General features: G+C 46.6%; 1 non-coding gene across 1 annotated transcript; it reads right to left on the reverse strand.

Moving 5' to 3' along the window:
- Nucleotides 1–8805: 8805 nt before the first annotated feature.
- Nucleotides 8806–8894, reverse strand: LOC142009878 (small nucleolar RNA SNORD93). The gene has a single exon (XR_012644639.1). It is a non-coding gene; the product is annotated as a small nucleolar RNA SNORD93 (small nucleolar RNA).

Genomic DNA, 8894 nt, shown 5'->3' on the forward strand with positions numbered 1-8894 from the left:
GAAATCAAGGGTCTGTATGTTACTGCTCACCCTTCTTCCTTTTGTCCGGATCCTGAAATCTACAATCTCATGGCCGCTGCAGCTCAGGTTCCCTTCCACTTCTATTTCTTCTACTAGTTCTTCCCTGTTTGTGAGCAGCAGGTCAAGTTGCGCACAGCCCCTGGTCAGTTCCTTTAGCACTTGTACCAAGAAGTTATCCCCAACATTCTCCAAAAACTTCCTGGATTGTCTGTGCACTGATGTATTGGTCTCCCAACAAATGTCCAGATGATTAAAGTCTCCCATGAGACTTTTACCTTTAGTGACAAGATAATAAGAAAAGTAGCTCACTTTGACCTTTCAAATGCCTGAAGAACTATATGAGATGGGGAAAGAGCTTCAGCCAGTGTCAATGGAGCTGTGACGATTTGTACAAGCTGAGCATTTGACCACCTGACTTGAGAGGGATAAATGAGTCATTTTGAATATATTTGCCTAACCAAGCTCTGTAGTGAATTTTTCCAAAAGGCCATGCAAGGACATGCAGTGTACAACATTTTCCTGGATTAAGCCTGTTTGGTATCAAAATAGTAGTAGTTATGGCCATCTCACAATCAATAATCAATGCTGCATTTTACAGGAAGCAATGGGAAGCACAAACAGCCCTAGCTGCTGCTGTCTTTTTATGTAGGTTATGCAAGCTATTGAAATCAGATTATACTCGTGTACTATTTTCTTACTTTACAAAAATCCTCCCTTTCAATCCTATCTAATGTATTGGAACCAAAATAGCAGGTAAAAGAATTACCTCCCCAGTACCCCTAATTAGTGTTTTTAAATCTTTAAATAGAGAATACATTGCCATTGAAAGACAACTGGATAGTGTCCTGCAAGGTCATTGTGTTCATTGCGCTGGCAAATTAGGCTATGTCTAGAGAGCGTGTGAATATTTTTAAATTGCTTGAACCATCTAGCTTGCTCATGTGGCTTGTAGGTGATTGACTATTATATAAAAATGACTGAAGAGCCTAAAAGTTTCATGACTATAAAGCAAAAACTGACAGCTTTTAAAAACAAATGTAAATTAATAATGAAATGTGCTGTTCTAGCAAAATTGTCAATTTAAGTAATAAACAATTACACTGCATTTAATCCTGATAGTTTATTAAAGCTGACCGGCTGACTTGTAATGGGGAAAAATATCTGCTCCTTGTGATGTATAAAATAGGGCTGAACTATTTTATTAGCTAGTTTTGATTTTATTATATTGAGATTACCTGGTCTTGATTGCTGAGTGTATTCAATAACTAGTGGAATAACAATAGCACATTAAGGCCGTGTCTACACTCGCCAAAAACTTCAAAATGGCCATGCAAATGGCCATTTTGTAGTTTACTAAAGAAGCGCTGAAATACACATTCAGTGCCTCATTAGCATGTGGGCGGCCGCGGTACTTCGAAATTGACGTGGCTCGTCCAGACAGGGCTCCTTTTCGAAAGGACCCCGCTTACTTCATAGTCCCCTTATTCCTATGAGCAGATGGAAATAGGGGGACTTCGAAGTAGGCAGGGTCCTTTTGAAAAGGAGCCCTGTCTGGATGAGCCGCGTGGCGGCGAGCCGCGTCAATTTCGAAGTGCCGTGGCCGCCCGCATGCTAATGAGGCGCTGAATATGAATTTCAGCGCTTCATTAGTAAACTTTGAAATGGCCATTTGCATGGCCATGTTGAAGTTTTTGGCTAGTGTAGACACGGCCTAAGAGGAAATTGAAATTTAAGATGCTGAGAAGAGAAAAAATAATTGGGGTGATTTAAAGCTCTTTTTCACATTTTTATTAATGTCTATGTAGCACATTTAGGAGAAGAGATTTTGTAATATTTTGAGGCTTTCAAAACTCTGCCCTGTCAGTTCCAGATTGGAAAAGTCCCATTCAGATTTTCCAAGATCAGCAGGTGGGGGAAAAAAAGGTATGCATATCTAAAAACTTTATAAACCAAAAATTATACAAACAAACTATTTTTCTCGCGAAAAGATGTGGTGGCAAGGAAATCTTCAGATTCTCTTTCAAGTACGCTAATGCAGCAAGTGGGTACATACATTTTTTCTGCTTTGCAGGTCATCTTTGAAGACCCAGTTGCTTTAGAATGCTGGCAAGCACCTGATACAAAGCTTATGAAATCAATGGGATTTAGATCAGGCTCAAAGAGAACCATCAGTTTCAGATATTAACTCACATATGTATTCAAATAGCTTGTTCAAGGTTTTAGTATGCTGAGATACTTTAAATTCATCATCATCATCATCATCAATAACCGAGGGCTCAGCGCTCGTTGGTGTCTGATGCCTCTCTCACTATTTCCTTCCATCTTTCCCTGTCCAGTGCAGAGTGGCTTAGTTTCTGTAGGCTAGCTCTGCACCAATCTACTGTATCATCTATCCATTCTCTGTGGGGTCTGCCTCTCCTATTCCAACTGTCCATTACGCCGAATACTAGAGTCTTGATTTTTCATTTGTTGTTCATTCTGCAAATATGTCCAAAACTTTAAATCATATTAATATAATTATCAGATGAGGGTACTTTGATAAGATAATTGTAGTGCAAATTTACGAACATGTTTGATTTCTTATACCTTTTCCTATTGCATTCTAGTCACTTCCACAAGGAAATCCTGGTATCAACATTGAATGCACAAGGATAAGGCAGATTCTTATTACTGTCCTGGAGTTACATCTAAAAGCAAAAGGGATTCCTACAGTTATTAAAGATGTGTATTTTAATTGAAGTGCTGTTTATAATTTAAAACAGTGGTTAGGTATGTCAGTCATTCTGTTTGAATAGATTCTATACACCACACTCAACCAATTCTGGTCTTTTGATTAGGAACTATATGTGAGCATATGGGCTACGTCTACACGTGCAGCCAACATCGAAATAGTCTATTTCGATGAATAACGTCTACACGTCCTCCAGGGCCAGCAACGTCGATGTTCAACTTCGACGTTGCTCAGCCCAACATCGAAATAGGCGCAGCAAGGGAACGTCTACACGTCAAAGTAGCACACATCGAAATAGGGATGCCAGGCACAGCTGCAGACAGGGTCACAGGGCGGACGCAACAGCAAGCCGCTCCCTTAAAGGGCCCCTCCCAGACACAGTTGCACTAAACAACACAAGATACACAGAGCTGACAACTGGTTGCAGACCCTGTGCCTGCAGCATAGATCCCCAGCTGCCGCAGAAGCAGCCAGAACCCCTGGGCTAAGGGCTGCTGCCCACGGTGACCATAGAGCCCCGCAGGGGCTGGAGAGAGAGCATCTCTCAACCCCCCAGCTGATGGCCACCATGGAGGACCCAGCAATTTCGACGTTGCGGGACGCGGATCGTCTACACGGTCCCTACTTCGACGTTGAACGTCGAAGTAGGGCGCTATTCCTATCTCCTCATGAGGTTAGCGACTTCGACGTCTCGCCGCCTAACGTCGAAGTTAACTTCGAAATAGCGCCCGACGCGTGTAGACGCGACGGGCGCTATTTCGAAGTTGGTGCCGCTACTTCGAAGTAGCGTGCATGTGTAGACGCAGCTATGGAGTTTAGCTCACACCTAACACTGGATACTCAGCCATCTCAATGGTAGACATAGTGGGTATGTCTACATTAGCAAGTTCTTTTGAAATATTTTTCAAAAGAAGGTGTTCCTTCAAAAGTGTTCACAGAGCATCTACACACACAATGCGTTCTTTCAGAAGTCATTTTGAAAGAACACAGCACTTCTTTCACAAACACTCTTCCATTCCCGTTTCAGGAAGAGCGCCTGCTTTTGAAAGGAAACTTGTGCAGATGTTCCACAGGCCGCTCTTGTGAAAGAGCAGTTCTCTGTGGCACTGGTCAGCTGGCATGTGGAGACACCCTGGCCAGTGTAAGTGGAATTCTATGCTCATCGCATCCTCCATGTCTTAAAGCTGCAGCATGCTATCAGCCTCACAGGTACGAGTGAGTCACCAGCACAAAAGGATTCTGCTGTGTTGTCTCTTCAACTAGCTGCTACGTGCCCAGGAGCTAGGTGCCCCCAGTCATGCCACTGAGCGACCGGGGGGGTCCCCAAGAAAAGGGCCATGTCCTGTCTACAGGCAAGCTGTGGGACCTCCTTGGTCTGTGGGGGGAGGCGAAGGTCCTCCTTCAGACAACCAAATGCTGCTGCAATGCTGAGGCATTTGCATGCCTCTCAGCTGGCCTGACTGCACAGGGTCACCCATCACAAACTCCAGACCAGGTGCAATCTGAAGTACAAGAATTGTGTCAGGCCAATGTGAAGGCCAGATATGCGGCTCGCCTCTTGTGGGGGGGCACCCACAGCCTGCCCTCATTATGAGGACTTGGACTGGCTTCTTGGGGCCAAGGAGGCAGCCCCCACAACTACTGTGCAGAGCACTGCAGCGCCATAATGCGATCCTGAGAAAGAGGCAGAGGACCAGCCTGAAATGTCTGCAATGACAGTTGAGCAGGAGCCTGAGCCTGGATCTGATGGGAAGGGATCCAGCGATGGTACCCTGGTTATCACCATCCTGTCTGGCTCCTTTAGCCAGGTGACATTGATCAGAGCCTCCCCTGAGTTCCTGGGAGGGACTCTCAGGTATATACGATGCACTTTGGGCACCCTGGGGCATGCAGAGGGAGCCCTGCTACACCACAGCCAGCAGCGTGCCAGCGATATGGCCATGGGCCACAGTCTAGCCGCACACCAGGCGGCTGTGGAGAGCACAACGCACAGCACTCAGCACCCACTCCCTTGGACAGCACCACCAGCAGCTGCGCGTCCAGGTATAGAGGGGGAGAGCAGACCCACCTGCTGCATCAACGTGGGGACCCCTGGGCACCCAGGAACCCCAAAGGGACACTGAACCAGCAGATGGGAGAGGCTGCCCAGGGTGGGCGTGGGACACGGCCTTTGGGCCCAGGACATAGGACTGATGGATTGTCCCCCTCCCCTTCTGTCTCCACAGCTCCACCATCCCAGCCAGTCCCTGGGCAGGGGCAGGGGAGACCCAAGGCAGCAGCCCCAGAGGTGGCTGTGGCACCCCCACCTCGCACGCCTGCGACATTGTGGCAAGAGGCCCACCTGCTGTCAATGCAGGAGCGAAGAACATCTGTCCTATGCGGTCGCCCTGCTGAAGCAAAATGCCTTACTGAGGGAGTGGATGAAGATGGAGCGGGAGGCCTGGGGTGAGGTGGTAAGCGCCCTTCATGCCCGTACCCAGGCAGTGACCAACCACATCCTCCTGCAGCCCTCCCCGATATCCCTTCCCCCCCCCATGCACCTCCTGCTGTGGCCCAACAACACCCCTACCTCCCCATAGTCCCAGCCCCATCATGGCCCCGATGGGAACCCCAGACTCGGGGTGGCAGAGGTGCCTGCAGCCAGAAAAGGTCACAGCCCTCCACTCCAGCAGGAGAATTAGACCCTGAAACCCACCCCCATTTCAGGAAACTAACGTGACTATTTCCCCCCATCCCCCCGTAGATAGTTGTTTGGTTTTTATAAGACACACTTGTTAGATGTAGTAAAATGCTTTATTTTTTAACACCCCTGTAAATAGTTCTCCCATTCCCCCATGCATATAGTTATTTGCTGTACGGTTTTGATTTTTTTATACAGTTTGGTTTTTATAAGAAACAGTTTTTAGATTTAGAAAGAGTTTATTCTTTAACACCCTTGTGTCCCTCGTCAATGGTGAGATGTGTGTAGTGGGTGCCTGGGAGAGGGTGGGTGTGCAGTGGGGGTTGTGGCAGGGAGTGCCTGGGGGATTGTCATTTGGGCTTCCTAGTGAAGGCCTCCTGGAGGGCCTCTCTCCCCTGCACCCCATCCAGGTGTACCTGGCAACACAGCCCGTAGGGTGGCTGGTCATAGCTGGGGCCAACACCAGCAACCCACTCCTGCACAAATGGCTCTGAGTTACCTTCCGCAATATTGTGGAGAGTACAACACGCGGCCACCACCTGTGGCACATTCTGGAGGCTGACATCCAGCCACATCAGGAGGCACCTAAAGTGCTTCTTCAGGAGACTGAACATGCACTCCATGACGCTCTGTGCCTGGTTGAGGCACGCATTAAAAAGCTCCTGGCTCAGGTCTATGTACCCAGTATAGGGCCACATGAGCCATGGGTAGAGAGGATAGGCGGCTTCAGCTACCATGCACAGGGGCATGGTCACATCCCTGACCTCAACCAGGAGCTTGCACGGGGGGATGTAGGTCCCCGCCTCCATCCTGCGCCTGAATCAAGAGTTCCGGAAGACCCGGGCATCAACAGCCCACACACACGTCCATGAAACGTCTTTCTGAGGCCCCAAGGATCTGGAGCACCACAGAATGGTAGCCCCTCCCATTGATAAAACAGTCTGCACTGTGGTCTGGGGCCTGGATGGCTCATCAAAACAGATGGGTAAACCCTGCACAGTGAATCCCGCAATGGCAGTGTCAAGGCCCCCCCAACATGGATGACTGTCCTCAGGAGAACTGTGTTGATCGCCCTGACGACCTGCCTGGGATGGAGGGTGTACATGCTCATGGATGCATGGTGTTTGTACTCCTAGGCCCCCCTCATCTGTCCTTTCTAAGGCCACCTCTGTCTCCTACAGGGACCCCACACCCCCATTGCCCAGGAGCATTCCTTATTTCCATGAGGACAGCCCCAGCGGTGGCCTTGCCCACCCTGAACTGGTGCCCCACAGACCTGTGGCTGTCCAGGATGACCAGCTTCCAAATCACAATGATGACCCAGTTCTCCAGGAGGAGTGTGGGCCACATGCAGATATCCTGGTGCTGGAGTGTGGGGGTGAGCCAGAGGCACAGCTCCAGAAAATGTCTGCTTTCTCATCCTGAAGTTCTGGAGCCAGCGCTCATCATCCCACTCCCCTATCACGAGCCGGTTCCACTACTCAGCACTCGCGCGATAGCTCCGCAGGCACTGGATCAGCCGGAGAAGGGATTAAGGATGTCGCCCCATGGAGAAAGCCTGAAGGAGGGTGGCTATATGGATGGCTGCCTGCAGGCATTGGAGGGTAGTGAGGAGTGCCATTCCTACAGCCTCAAAGAATTCCCTGTTAGGGAGCTGCTAGGGATCCATGATACTGTGAATAGTCGTCTGGACCCTGCACCAGGTCTGCTCTGCTGTCTCTAGCAGGGCAGCCCTTAGCATGTGCAGGGTGAGGGTGATGGGAAGGGGGCCTTTAAGGGAGCATCTGGCTGTGGGGCCCTTAAGGCCTTGTCAGCCATGCGATCCCATCAGTGGCGTTTCCTGGTCTGTTCTTTTGACAGAACATCCAGAGCTGTGGTCATTTGAAATGGTGGATTGGAAGCTCGATATGCTTTTTGTGTGTAGACGCACTCTTTCGAAAGCTGGTCTTCCAGAAAATAACTTCCGGAAGATCATCTTCCGAAAGAACTTGCTAGTGTAGACTTATGGGAAACAAGGTAGATTATGATTAACAAACTCATTTTAACAACATGGTTCCTTCACGGGTGGACTCAGGAATATTTCTAGTAACTGTACATACCAAATTTTTTAAAAAACGTTGACTAGAAGCCAACAGAATCCCTTTAAAAATAACCAAAGTCAAGCCTTAGCAGAAAACCATCCAATGCTTGTTCCTATTGCACTTGATGTTGCAAATCATTTGATGTTCATTTTTTCACTTTTCCCTCTTCTCCTCCCCAGAATGTCTTCCCTCCCAGAACTTCATGTTCCACTTTATAGTTACTGTGGGACTTTTTAGACGTCTCACTCCTGATAGCCTCAAAAATCCTGCATCTAAAAATACTCTTGTAAAACAATGATGCAAATGGAGTGCAAATATGTTCATGTAGCAGTATGACTATCAGTCTTCTCTCTTTAGCATAATCTTGTTTGTTATTCACAGAGACTAGAGAATGACAATTACAGTAAGTGAGAACTGAAATAAAGAAATTGCATTTTTAAATACAAGTTGAGCCTCTCTCATCCAAAACCCGTGGGACCTCATTGGTGCCAGATAAGAGAATTTGTCAGATGTCAGACGGTCAATATTGTCTGGCAGCATTACCAACAATTCTACTTCTTACTGGGCTTTTATAAGACATTTAGGGGTAAATTACAAATAAATAACAGCATAGAACACTAAGAGCCAAGACTGGTTGCTGTAAACAAACTTTATGGGGCCACGGGAAACTTGGCTGCACCCATGATAAGTGATTGTCCAGCTAACTAAAATGATGGATTGTGGAGTTTGCTGGACGAGTGTGTTCTGGATTAGAGAGGTTCAACCTGGACAATTTTTGTATTCAAGTGCTCCAATTCCATATCCTTTCTATATAAAGGCACATGTAGGCTGTATCTGTATAATATTTTGTGTACAATTTTGAAATGTACTCAGTACACTTGCAAACCAATTGCATACTTTATTTGCCCAGTTATTTTAAGTGTTTCTTGTCAACACACTGTACCAAGAGATTGGTTTGTATAAACACTAGATAGGTTAAAAGCAAAGTCATCTTTAGGTTTACAGAGTAGTCAAGGTTTACGTTCACTTTTCTACTTTATAGCAAAAACACTGGTGAAAATAAATGTGCTCTACTTAAACCTGTACAATCTTCATACCAACTGTTTAACAATTTATTCTTCAGATTCAGCAGTTTGATTTGGTAGTTTTGTAAACAAATAATACTTTACAATGAGGTATTTTACGGAAAATCTTCCTAAATATATTATGATTTCATTAGCAGAAGTGTTGGTATTTAATGACTTACTAAAAGGTTTAATTAAAAATGTTTAAATATGTTATGGATGTCAGTTTGGCCTCAGGTAAATATTTTAACCCATCAGACGTGTGCATATCATTGTAAATAGATATGCAATCAAATCATGGTTTTCATCCTTAGCCA

This window comes from Carettochelys insculpta, chromosome 2, assembly GCF_033958435.1.
Source record: "Carettochelys insculpta isolate YL-2023 chromosome 2, ASM3395843v1, whole genome shotgun sequence".
NCBI lineage: Eukaryota > Metazoa > Chordata > Testudines > Carettochelyidae > Carettochelys > Carettochelys insculpta.